The sequence below is a fragment of the Mustela nivalis genome (assembly GCF_964662115.1).
Source record: "Mustela nivalis genome assembly, contig: HAP1_SCAFFOLD_1662, whole genome shotgun sequence".
Lineage (NCBI taxonomy): Eukaryota > Metazoa > Chordata > Mammalia > Carnivora > Mustelidae > Mustela > Mustela nivalis.
The window spans coordinates 35,171-48,897 of record NW_028135002.1 but is presented as its reverse complement, the minus strand read 5'-3'; the positions used below and the strand labels follow the sequence as shown (position 1 = coordinate 48,897).

The 13,727-nt window shown below is 40.4% G+C and overlaps 2 long non-coding RNA genes across 2 annotated transcripts; both read right to left on the bottom strand.

Moving 5' to 3' along the window:
• Positions 1 to 381: 381 nt before the first annotated feature.
• On the bottom strand, positions 382 to 4,940 carry LOC309857997. Its single transcript, XR_014308003.1, has 3 exons — positions 4,877 to 4,940; positions 2,576 to 2,656; positions 382 to 935 (listed from the first exon to the last, which is right to left on the bottom strand). It is a non-coding gene; the product is annotated as an uncharacterized lncRNA (long non-coding RNA).
• Positions 4,941 to 5,897: 957 nt separating this feature from the next.
• Positions 5,898 to 7,257, bottom strand: LOC309857996. Its single transcript, XR_014308002.1, has 2 exons — positions 7,141 to 7,257; positions 5,898 to 6,246 (listed from the first exon to the last, which is right to left on the bottom strand). It is a non-coding gene; the product is annotated as an uncharacterized lncRNA (long non-coding RNA).
• Positions 7,258 to 13,727: the final 6,470 nt, after the last annotated feature.

Genomic DNA, 13,727 nt, shown 5'->3' with positions numbered 1-13,727 from the left:
CGCTTCCTTTGGGATGTGTCCGTTCTTAATCTCCATCATGAGACATGTGGAGCATATGGTCTCTCAAGTTCCTTCCAAATCTAAAACCTTAATTCCTAAAATTTAGAAACCTAACTCCGCCTGCAAGGGGAGGGACTGTTAGCGTCACACAACAGAGCACTCAGGGCACCAGGCGACCTTGACGCAGGCAGCCCAGCTGGTATGTGTAGGACCAGCCCCGGCTACACCCACTGCACCACTGTGCGTCTCACAGTGCTGACAGGACCTAACTACTCATTTTCTGAGTCACTCATCTACCCTGGCTGATTGAAAATTCACACCAGGAAGGGAACAAGACAATCACAGTATAACAAAGAGAGCCATCATCTTTTTCCTATTTCATAAGTTTTTTCTTTCCTGTTTGTAAATTTCAACTGGATATGTCCTATACTGTTTCATAATAATATAATGCTGGTGCAAAATACATCAATGGTAATACTCTGGGCATGTCTAGGAAAAAAAATGAGATGGAGAAAAACCAAGATGAATGGTAGGTATGCCTTAAAGATCAACAGGACTTTGCTAGTCCTCAGGGAAGGTGATTCCAAATATACTTTTACACTGCAAGCATAATGACGTGTTGGAACTGTGGTCTATAACCAAAGGGTTTATAGGAACGTGTTATAGATTTCACCATTTCATGCTCTCCACTCTCCTGGAGCTACATTCTAGCCACAAACCTGGATTTTCTTCTTGTTCAGAAATGAATTCTAACTAAGCTGTCCCCGCCTAATTAGATTGGATGTGAAGTATTAATTTATGTGCTACTTAGTTAAAAAAAAAAATGCTTACCTGCTTGCTTCTAGTGCAGAGGTTTCTTTCGAACTTTGTGAATTTAAGATTTTTTCAATCTTTTCAACTGATCAAATAACTTGTATAAGCCTCAACACACACATCTATAAAAATAAAAATTAAGCAAACAAAAAACGTCACCATCTTTACTCTTAATCATCTTTATTTCCCATGCTAAATGCAGGAAAATATAAGACCAAAAGTTAACTTCAAATATATAGGGCATGCTATATTTTGAATATTTCTATGAAACACAGAATTCTCAAGAATGCAAATCTTAGTTCTAGAATAAGCATACTTCCATATTCTATTGCAAGTTTATAGAGGAAAAAAAAAAAAACCCTAGACTTTGCTTTCTCATATTCTATACTCTTATTTCTTTTTTTCCCCATCCTGAATCTTTCTATGGGCATTTCTTTCCTATTTTTTTAAAAAAGATTTGTTTATTTGAGAGAGAGAGAGACTGCATGTGCGCATGCAGGGGAGGGGCAGAGGGAGAGAGAGAATCTCGAGCAGACATCCTGCTGAGCACAGAGCTCAATGCGGGGCTCAATCTCATGATCCTGAGATCATGACCTGAGCCAAAATCAAGAGTCGGACGTTTAACCAACTGAGCCACCAGGCGCCCCTCCATTTGTTTTCTTATGGCCCTTTATTCATGTTTTAACTTTGGCTTCCGATTGTACTGGCCCTCTCAGTTTACATGTGCATATACCTATATGCCCAAGCACCAAATCATTAAAGACCTTTTACACTACAAATATTATCAAAGAGGTTGAGGGACATTATGAAAACTCTCATCCTTAAAGAACAAAAAAATACAAAGTCATCCATTCAATAAATAATAATAATAATGAACACCCCTGGGAGCTCAATATTCATTCCGACGGGGGGTGGGGGGGGCACGAGAAAATAAAGCAAGAAATACACCCTGCTCTCACAAAGCTTACTGTTTTGTCTGGAAGCGCACGACAAGCATTCTTTGGACAAAAGCTGTGAGGAGATCCAGAGGCGAATTAAACAGAAGGTCCCTCAAACAGGCTTCTCCCCACTGAGATTTTAACAAATATGCTAATAATACACATAGAAAACATTGTACAGAGCAGCAGGCGAGAGTCAGAAGCCCAGACTCCCAATGCCCGCTGTGCCCCTACATCGTTATGATCATGAATGATATCGGGGACACTTGGAACTGGAGATAGCACTAAGGGGCACACTCCCGGGGTGAGCCCTCAGATGTACAGAGCCGTTGCCTGTCTCACACACCTGAAACTAAGCCAACACCGCATGCTAACTACTGGGAATTGAAAAAATTAAAGTGAACACCAGAACATAAAGAACACAGGATCAGAAAATAACAGCAAACCTATGGCAGAATCCTGAGTTTGCTTTGGAAAGCCCACTTCTCCCCTAGTCTCTAATATAGGCCTATTTTCTTTACAGGGCCGCTGACAATTTATACAGTCGTTAACTGTCAAGCGCTGCACCGACAACAGTTATCACTGTTTCTTGTTCTGGAAAAAGTGGGTGATCTTGAGATCGTGTGGGTACCTCTGAAATTCTGTCTTCTTATTTCAGGTAGATAACGTGACATAATGCATAAAATGCACATGCGTGAGAGCTTTGAAAAAAAGCTAAATTTAAAAAAAAAAAGAAAAAAAGCTGAATAGTGCTGACAAGTTCGCGGAGACAAGAGGAGAGGGCTTCAACTGGCATGCAGCATAAGAAATCTACTGGAGGGTACCTTTTTCTTCCTTATGTCCTCTTGTTTACACATTCGTTCATCTACTGCCCGAATTCCTTCACTGACTGATGACCTGAGACTCTTTAAAAGAATAATAAAGAAAATGTATTACAGACATTGTTTTGTCACATTATCAATTTCCTACATCTCATTCAATTCCACAGAAATTAATACCTGTGCACCAGTACTATGCAGATATTGACAAGAAAAAAAAAACATGATATACCAGACACAGTTACTGTTGAGGGGACTCATGACCTGGGGGCATAATGACACGAAGGCAGGGTCGCATGGCCAGAAGAAGAATGACATATACAGTGAAAGTTATGGGGATGAGGGGGCTTAGAATGGAGAACAGATAATATGAAGCAAAGTACAGGAGAGTCTGGAAATGCGACGGGGCTCGAATCGGACTCTGAAAGCCATGTGTACACAGCTGCCGAGGTGGGGAGGGGATGGGGAGCAGATGTAAGTGCACACACACTCAGGGGCAGGGTCAGACAGGCACACAGCCATGTGCACTGCAGGCTTCCTTCTGGAGAGAAGCAGAAATAGGAATGGAGGGCCAACTTCACTGAGATGAAGTCTTTAGATTCTGCATATTTTGGAGAACGAAAGAATGTCAAAGCACTGATGCAGGATGATGAAATGTGGGTATGGAAATACCAGGAATCAAGAATGAAGAACAGAAGACCAGAAAAAGGCAGAGCACAGAGGTAGAGAAACATGTCCAGAAGCTAATGAATAAAGAGATAATTAGGAATTAGGGCCAAAACAAAGGTTAACAGAAACAACTAGAATCAAGTAGGCATATCACAAAAATTCCACAGGAAGGTGAATTAATTCACTCCATCAACATTATGAAACACCTCCTGGACGTCAGTATTGTGGCAGCCTACAGGGATGCAATGAAGACAGATATAGTCGTATCCCTCAGTGGTCTGAGAATCTCACAGAACAGCTTCAGAGTTGGGACCAGAAAGGCAGGTCAGGCCTGTGGCTGAGCAGGACCAAAGTGGCCATAAAAACAGGCCATGGAAAAGGGAGGGGATACGGTGATGGCAGGGGGTGAGGCGGGACGGGAGCCTGTGTGAGTAGAGCAAATCTGCCTCCAGGAAGGGGGTTCGAGAGAAGAGTGGGAGGCCAAAGGAAGGCTAGGCTTGGGAAACAACACCACTATGAGGCCCCGGGAGGAAGAGGCACACCAAGGAGGCAGTGGGAGAGCCCCACAGCGGCTGGTGTGGAATCCAACAGCGGACCATGAAAATCCCTTCCATTCCAAGGAAAAGTATCTTTAACAAGATTTTGTAAAATTCAAATGAGACATAAACCATGGAAAGTATTGGCTACCTCAAGGCACAACTCAAGATTTTTACCTGTTTCACGAACTCTTTCCTGCCTGCCCCTCCCTTAGGCTTCTCAGCACTGATATTTCCATTACTCCGCATTTTTCTTGGTTCTAACCATGTACTGTGTCTTCACTTAAATTATGTTCTCCTTATATTCTCTCTAGGATGCAGGCACTGTCTTAGGGGAGGGACGCAAGAGGCCACTCAAGCTAGAGGAGACACACAAGGAAGGATGGTGTCGTTTATGACAAGTTTACGACAGGGCATCAGAATGGACAGAGGCCGTAAGTCAGGGCACCAGACACAGACGGGGGGGGGGGCGGGAGGGGAGACAGGGCAGCACAGTTTTCTGTAAGAAGTGATGCCACAACTGCCCCTCCACTGTTCACCCAGGTGGAGTTCCTATTCCCAATGGCTTAGAGGTGGGGAGTCCCATTCCCACAACAGAGATTTTTCTGAGAGAACATGCAAATGTAACATTTATTAAGTATTACATTTTATTTATATTATCCTTCAGTTCCATTAGGGATTACACAGTTTTTGTAGATCAGCCCAGGAACCTAACCACACGTAGATTACGTGGGGTGGGGGGGGATATTTACAAGATTACAAACTGTTAAAATACAAGTCATTCGTAAGTTAGAAACCACTTACATATGACCAAAGTGGCATTAATAAGTTGAATTTGGAAATATGCTTCCTCTCCCCTGACATTTTAAGGTTGTCTACTCTGAGAATATGTCTTCTTCAAATCGAACATGTTTTTTTAGGTTTTTAGCATATGCAAAAACAAAATCATTTACAACTCTTCTGAAGGTGAATATTATAATCATGAACCGTTAAAATACAACCACCAGTACCACCAAACTAACAGATGAAAAGAATTCTTAGAGAAAAGCCGACGAGGACAACAGGCGTCACAGCAGACTGTTTTCATTAATTGGGGACTTACCAGAACTTCTCGTAACTGTCCCAAAGGCACAGAAAGTTGATTGAGGGCTTTGTCCATGCCAACCTAAAGGCAAAACCAGGTTGGCACAAACACATCACGATAAGGAGTAATAGTGACGTATCTATTTAACGATCAAAGCAGTACCAGATTTAACTTGTTTTTTTTGGCACAACCGTATTTTGCTACATAACTAGCTAAACAACAGAAGTGTTATTTGGCCATTAATGTTGTTCATAGAATATGAAAAAAATCTGTTGAAATACATGAAACTATAAAAATAAGGGAAGTCACGAGAAACGAAAGTTTCCTTAAGAACAATTTGCCTTTAGATGACATTTTAAATGAATGTGAAAAATTTTCACAGAAGGTGAACAGTTCTCTGTCTGTAATTGATGATACTCAGCCAGCTGATGTGAAAGTCTGACGGGCTACGTCTCTCTTAAACATTATTATAAGCCTTGAGAAAAATAGAAATTAAACAGAAGTAAAATTTTCTAGGTTTTTAATCCTATTGGGATATTTATCTTAGTGGTATATTTCCCAAAAGCAAATGTGCATCATTAATTTTAATGCTTCTTGAAATTCCCACGGAGCTGCAACTTTCTGTGCTTCTCTGGACAAACAGATTTAAAACAAAATGAAGCATCAACAAGGAGACTTTTCTGCCAAGGAACAAAATTCAACATTTCTAAACGGCTTTTACAAACAATTGATAAGCTCACTGCAAATCATTCTTATATTTTTATAAAACCAAACTTTTTAAATATCAATATTGGCCAATGTTCCCTCAACCTAGCTCTGGCTAACAGATATACCTGGGAGTAAATTAAACATTGTAAGAGTGGTGGACATTTGCTCCTACAAATTAGTCTAAATCAAGGAAGACTTCAGGGTAATCACTTAGCAACTAATAAAACAACCCCTTGGGTATTATTATCCTTTACTTTTCACTGTTGACTAATGAATTTGAAACATAATCAAACTAGAGCAACCTTAAATGAATAAAAACTAAAACAAAAAAATGTATTCCAAAAAGTTTAGTTCTTTTATTAATGAAATTGGTAATTTCTTCAAGTTTCTGGTGGGGTTGGTGGGGTAATCAACTGAAAGGTTTCTAAAAACTCTGCCCTTTTAATAAATATGAAGGAGAGAGAAAGTGTGTGTGTGTGTGTGTGTGTGTGTGTAGGACTTGTGAATTTCAGGTTTACCAAGTTTGTGGAAAGGTTGACAAAATCTGCATAATCCTTGTTGATGAGCTCGACCATGGCTATTTTAAGAAGTTTATAGTAGAGTTCCAGATCTCCTCTTAGTTCCTCCAGCTGGACACGCTTCCTACAGTCAGACACAAAGTGACCGACGTTGAAATCTTCCTGAAAATCAAACCAGAAAGAAAAAATGATTGCACTGATACCACATTTTACATAGAAAAATAAGATCAGAGAAAGAATAAGAGGCCGTATTACTGCAGGGGAACACACACAGGACATCAGGGGGTCTGCTCACTTCCTAAGATTATGGGAAAGGGGGCCCCTCACCAAGACCATTCTCTCCTGTTGCCTAACTCTAAAGGCATTTTATTTCTTTTAATTATACATTTCAAAGAGGCTCTTCTCAAAATAGAAACAGCTTTTTCTTCTTAATTTTAACACAGCGATTCACATCCTTCCAGACTTTGTTTTGGTCTCTTTACTTTTTTTTTTTTTTTAGATTTTATTTATTTGAGAGAGAGAGACAGAGAGAACAAGTGGGAGGAGGGGCAGAGGGAGAAGCCAGCTCTCTGCTGAGCTGGGAGCCTGATGCCAGGGTTCATTCCAAGACCCTGAAATCAAGATCTCAACCGAAGGCAGACGCTTAACTGACTGAGCCACCCAGGTGCCATATTCTTTCTCTTTAAAATATAAATTACTTTTGGGGTGCCTGGCTGGTTCAGTGGTTATGGGTTCAAGCCCACATTGGGCTTTCTGCTCAGCAGGGAGCCTGCTTCCCTGTCTCTCTCTCTGCCTGCCTCTCTGCCTACTTGTGATCTCTGTCTAATAAATAAATAATTTTTAAAAAAATAAAATATCAATTACTTTTTAAAGAAACTGACATATAATGGACACATGTTAGTTTCAGGCGTACAACATAAAAATTCCATATTTTTATCTGTTGTGAAATGATCACCCTAAGACTAGTTGACATCCATCACCAAACATACACATTTTTTTCTTGTGCTAAGAACTATTAAGCTTTAGCAACTTTAAATATATAATAATATACGGCACCTGGGTAGCTCAGTGAGTTAAGGCCTCTGCCTTCGGCTCAGGTCATGATTCCAGGGACCTTGGATCGAGCCCCACATCAGGTTCTCTCCTCAGCAGGGAGCCTGTTTCCTCCTCTCTCTCTGCCTGCCTCTCTTCCTACTTGTGATCTCTGTCAAATAAATAAATAAAATCTTAAAAAAAAAAAAAATATATATATATATATATATATATATATATATATATATTATACTATGCAGCCATCAAAAGAAATGAAATCTTGCCATGTGCAATGACGTGGATAGAACTAGAAGGTATGCTGAGTGAAATAATCAGAGAAAGACAATTATCATACAATCTCCCTGATATGAGGAATTTGAGAGGCAAAGTGGGGGGTGTGGGGGTAGGGAAGGAAAAATGAAACAAGATTGGATTCGGAGGGGGCACCTGGGTGGCTCAGTGGGTTAAAGCCTCTGCCTTCCGCTCAGGTCATGATCACAGGGTCCTGGAATCGAGGCCACATCGGGCTCTCTGCTCAACGGGGATCCTGCTTCCTCCTCTCTCTCTGCCTGCCTCTCTGCCTACTTGTGATTTCTGTCTGTCCAATAAATAAATTAAATCTTAAAAAAAAATATTGGATTGGGAGGGAGACAAACCATAAGAGACTCTTAATCTCACAAAACAAACTGAGGGTTGCTGGAGGGAGGGGTGTATGGAGAGGGTCGTGGGGTTGTGGACATTGGGGAAGGTATGTACTACGGTGAGTGCTGGGAAGTGTGTAAGCCTGACAATTCACAGACCTGTAACCCTGGGGCTAATAATACATATTTCTAATAAAAAATAATAAAATTAATATACAATAATACACAGTATTATTTACTACAGTCACTATGATGTACATTACATCCCCAAGGCTTATCTTATTAACTGGAAGTTTATACCACTGGACCCCTTCATCTATTTCCTCCACAACCTCGCCTCTGGCAACCACCAATCTGTTCTCTATGACTTTATTTTGTTTTGTTTTTTAGATTCCACATGTGAGGGAGATCATACAGTATTTCTCTTTCTCTGTCTGACTTATTTCACTCAGCACAATATCCTCAAGGTCCATCCATGTTGTTGCAAATGGCAAGACTTCCTTCTTTTTATGGTTAATATTCCATCGTATACACACACATTGTCTTTATCCATTCACCCCATTGGTGGACACTTTAGTTATTTCCAAGTCTTGGTTGTTGTAAATACTGTGATACTCACTACCGTGAGTGTGAATCTTGCTGGCTGCTTGAGCCAGGTGATCTAGAGTTATACCTGGGTAGCAACTGCAAACCTCGGGGCATCATACGAGCATTCAAGCTCCTTTCCAGGAGATACCAGAAAGCAGAAGCGAGGTAGAGGGACAGCGCAAAGATGGTACCCATCAGCTCCATCTTTGGAGAATACCTTACTAGGCTCCCAGATCCACGTTAAATTAGATGCCTGCCCCTCAGGGCTTTAAGATAAGCAAATGAGCCTCTTTCACAGAAATCTAATCCCATTTCAGTCTGCTGCTTCTGTGCTGAGTTCCAGGGTGGGTCAGTCTACTCGCGGGACTGCTTTAAGAACTGTTTCTCAGTTTGCTATAGCCTTGTGGGTCTCATGGGTGCAAGCTCTGATGGCTTTCAAAGCTGGATGTTTTGGGGTCTTGTCTCTTAGATGTACGTCTTGGAAGTTGGGGTGCCAGAAGTGGGGCTCAAACCCTTTGCTCCTCAGGGAGAAGCCTGGGGTTTTGAGTACCCTCCCAATCCCAGGTCGCTGTACCAGGGGTGGGGTTTATGGCAAGACTGATTCTTACTTCAACATAGGTTTTTTTCCTTACTCACCTAATGTGTAGGAGTCACTCAGCTAGTTGTAGGGTTTTTTCCACAGGAAATTTTTCCATATGGAGCTATAGATTCAGTGTGTATTTCATAGAAGAGATGAGATCAAGATCCTCCCATGCCACCATCTTGAATGGAAACCCCAGACCTTATCTATGTATGTGTGTACACACACATATGTGTGTACACACACACACACACACACACACAAATATTCATGCTCTTCTAAACTATTTCCCATCTAGGGGCACCTGGGTGGCTCAGTGGGTTAAGCCTCTGCCTTCGGCTCAGGTCATATCTCAGAGTCCTGAGATCAAGCCTCACATCAGGCTCTCTGCTCAGCCGGAGCCTACTTTCCCCCCTCTCTCTGCCTGTCTCTCTGCCTCCTTGTGACCTCTCTCTCTCTCTGTCAAATAAATAAATAAAATCTTAAAAAAAGAATAAAAAAATAAAAAATAAAAACCCATTCTATTAAAAAAATTTCCCATCTAAAAATATAACTTGAATGTCTTTACATAAAACACATACATTTCTATTAATATTTTATGTGCATGCTGAGTGTCCCATTGAACAGATGTTCCAAATCTTTCATAACCTATTTCCAAGTATTGGTCTCACAGGATTAGCTATCCTGTGTTTCCCCTCTACAATACTGTGATACCCCGGTAGGCTTATATGCTTAGAGGCAATAAATTACTATCTAATTCCCCTGTGACTCTGCTACTCCATGACCTGTTTAGTCAGCAAGAATCAGATGTGATGGGGCGCCTGGGTGGCTCAGTGGATTAAGCCGCTGCCTTTGGCTCAGGTCATGATCTCAGGGTCCTGGGATCGGGTCCCGCATCGAGCTCTCTGCTTGGCAGGGAGCTTGCTTCCCTCTCTCTCTCTCTCTCTGGCTGCCTCTCTGTCTACTTGTGATTTCTCTCTGTCAAATAAATAAATCTTAAAAAAAAAAAGAATCAAATGTGATGATTCCCAAACTAGTTAAGGACACCTACACTTACTTTTCATTAAACACTATGTAAACCAACAAAATATGACTGCAAAAAAATCACTGTTCTTTTGAAAACTAACACAGCTACTTTGGAAAGATTTGATACAAAGAAATCAATAAGAAAATTTTTGCTAAGTTAGGTATGGGTGAGATGACCAAGTACCAGGCAGGGAGGGAGTGATCACAGGATTCTCACTCAATTCAGTTAAAGAAACTGAAACTGAATGCAAAAAAAGACAACATAGAAAACTTTTTTTAAAGATTCTTTTTATTTATTTGAGACACAGACAGACAGTATGAGCAGGGAAAGGGGCAATGGGAGGAGATTCCCTGCTGAACAGGGGGCCCAATGTGGGACTCCATCCCAGGACCCCGAGGTCATGACCTGAACCGAAGGTAGATGCCTAACCTATTGAGCGACCCAAGTGCTGTGATAACTCAGAAATCTAATCTGCAGCCAGTTTCCAGAGAAAAGACCTGGCACTGTTTCAATGGAGAATAAATGTACATATATTTTTTCCAAATAAAATGCTAAAAACTGTATGTACCATTCCCTAAGAGTACTTGTTTAAACTGACTTTTTTAGTTAATCAACCAAAGACTGACCCTGCTAGTGTCGGAGAGAAGGACTTCATACCAAACCGTAATTTCACAGTCATCTACAGAAAGCCACCTGCTCCTTACACTGGTGACCAAATTAGCCTGGACCTTTCTCTCCTGAGACAATTTCAGACCTTACATCATAGTTATGTAGTACATCACGGGAGGGGGTCTTGGTTCATAATCCTGGCCATCCTACGCATCAACTGTATACCTTTAGGTCGATCACTTTCCCTGCCTCAGTTACACATTGTTGAAGTTCTTGAACTTCATGATGGCATTCTAAATTGTATAACTGGGGTGCCTATGTGGTTAAGCATCTGCCTTTGGCTCAGGTCATGATCCCAGTCTCTTGGGTTTGAGTTCCACATCAGGCGCTCTGCTGAGCAAGGAGCCTGCTTCTCCCTCTGTCCCTTCCTCCTGCTCCTGCACTCTCTCACTCTCAAATAAAATCTTAAATAAGTAAATAAATAAATAAATCATATAACTTAGCCTCAGTGAACAAATGCTATTAGGTAATATTAGTACTCAACTTACCATTTATGCATTTGTTCTCAGATAAACAAAAGTTGCATAACACATGACTAAATAACTCGGAACATCTGTGAATACTGGGTTAGGCAGCGTTTGCTGTGAAAAGCAAACCCAAACTCACAGTGCCATAATAGAGACCCATTTCACTTAACCAAGAATGGTTTTACTACTTTAGGAATGGTTTTACTTTATAGTGTAGATTCCCCAAGTATTCAAAAAGAAAGTATTTACAACCCATACATTTATGGTCAACTGATTTTTCACAAGGATGCCAAGACCATTTAATGGGGGGGGGGGGAAACAGTCTTTTTGAGTGCCTACTACTGGGACAAGTGAATATCTACATGCAAAAGAATGAACTTGGAACAGCAACGTCACACATACACAAAAATATAACTCAAAGGGGAACAAAGATTTAAATGTAAGAGTCAAAACTGTAACACTCAGAGAAAACAGGTGAAAATCTGTATGACTTTGGATCAGGAAAAGCTTTCTTAGACATGATACACAAAGCAATAAGAAATATTAGATAAGCTGAACTTGATCAAAATAAAAACTTTCGTGTGTCAAAGGACACTACGGAGAACGTGAAAAGACAACCCACAGAATGGGAGAGAGTATCTGCAAATCATTTGTCTGACAAGGATCTAATAACCAGAATATGCAAATATACTCTTAGAACTCAACAACAAAAAAACAAATAACCTAATTTAAAAACAAGCCAAAGACTTTTGAATAGACATTTCTCCAAAGATGATACACAGATGGTCAAGAGCACATGTCGGGATGTTCGACATCCTTAGTCATTGGGGAAATGCGAATCAAAAGCACATGCAGATGCCACATCACACCCACTAGGACAACTATGGTAAAATAAGAAAAAGAAAAAGAAAAAAAAAGAAGAAGAAAAGTGCTGGCAAGAAGGCGGAGAAGCTGGAACCCTTCTGTATTGTCGGTGAGAATGTAAAACAGTGTGGCTAAGGCAGCAAACAGCTCGGTAGCTCCTCAAGAAGTTACACACGTACAATTACCCAGCAGTTCTACGTCTAGGGGTATGACATCGACAGAACTGACAACAGATGTTCCTGCCACAACCTGTACATGAATGTGCACAGCAGCGCTGCTCGTAACAGCCAAAAGAGTATATACCCAACGTCCATCAACTGATGAATGGATACATAAAATTTGGAAGAGCCTCTTACACAACCATAAAAAGGAATAAACTGTTACATGCTACAACACGAGTGAAGTCTGAAAACATTCTACTCTCAGGTTAAAGGAAGCCAGACACAAAAGGTCACGTGTTATACAATTCCACTGATATGAGATGTTCCAGAAAAGGCAAATCCATAAAAACAGAAAGTAGATTCATGATTGCCAGGGAATAAGGGGAGGGGAGAATTGGAAGTAAGAGGTTTATTTTTCGGGTGATGGAAGCATTCTGGAATTAGACAGAAGTGACGTATGTACCATATACACAGTAAATATACTAAAAACCAGAGAAGAGTACACTTTAAAATGGCAACTATTATGCTTTGTGAATTATATTTTGATGAAAAATGAAACAACTTAAATATCAACAAGCTAAATGCTAGGATACATTAAAAAAAATCCAAAGTAACACTAATCACAGGAACAATGGCGTAGCTACATGAATTTCAGACAAAGCAGATTTCAGAGAAGGAAAATTATCAGGCATAAAGAGCAGCATTACATAATGATAAAGAAATCGACTGACCAAGAAGACACAATTATCCTTAAGGTATGTGTGCCTGATCAACACAGGTAAGACACAACCTAACAGAACTGCAGGGAGAAATAAACAATTCCATTATCACAGCTGGTGACTTCAACACTTCTTCATCATTAATGGGCCAATCCAGCAGCAGGGCAACAAGGATTTGACAGATGTGGACATTCAGTCCAGACATGGCACACTTAACACCACCATCAATTACCGTACAACAGATGTACACAGACTATTTCGCCCAGTAATAGTGCAACACACATTCTTCTTAAGCTCATATGGAACACTCATCAAGACAGAATAATTCTGGGCCACAAAACACAACAAATTTTTAAAAATAAAAATTATACCAAATATGTTCTCAGACCGCAATGGAATTAAAAATCAGTAACAGAAGATAGTTGAAGAAGTCCAAAATACATGGAGATTAAATGACACACTTCTAAATGACAGGAGACCAGTCTCAACAAAATACAATGTAGCAAAATGTGTGGAATGCTGCTTAAAGGGAAAATACAGTACTGAATGCAAATATTAGAAAAAAAAAAAGATTAAAGTCAATAATCTAAGCTTCCATTTTAGGCAACAACAACAAAATCAAATCTAAAGTAAGGAGGGGCTCCTGGGTGGTTCATTTGGTTAATCATCTGCCTTTGGCTCAGGACATGGTCCTAGGGTCCTGGGACAGAGCCCTGCATCAGAGTTTCCTGCTTAGGGAGGCTGCTTCTCCATCTCCCATTCCTCCTGCCTGTATTCCCTCTCTCACTGACTCTCTCTGTGTCGAATAAAATCATTAAAAAAAAAAAACCCTAAAGGAAGTAGAAAAAAAATAAAAATTAGAGCAGAAATCAATGTAATTAAAACCAGGAATTTT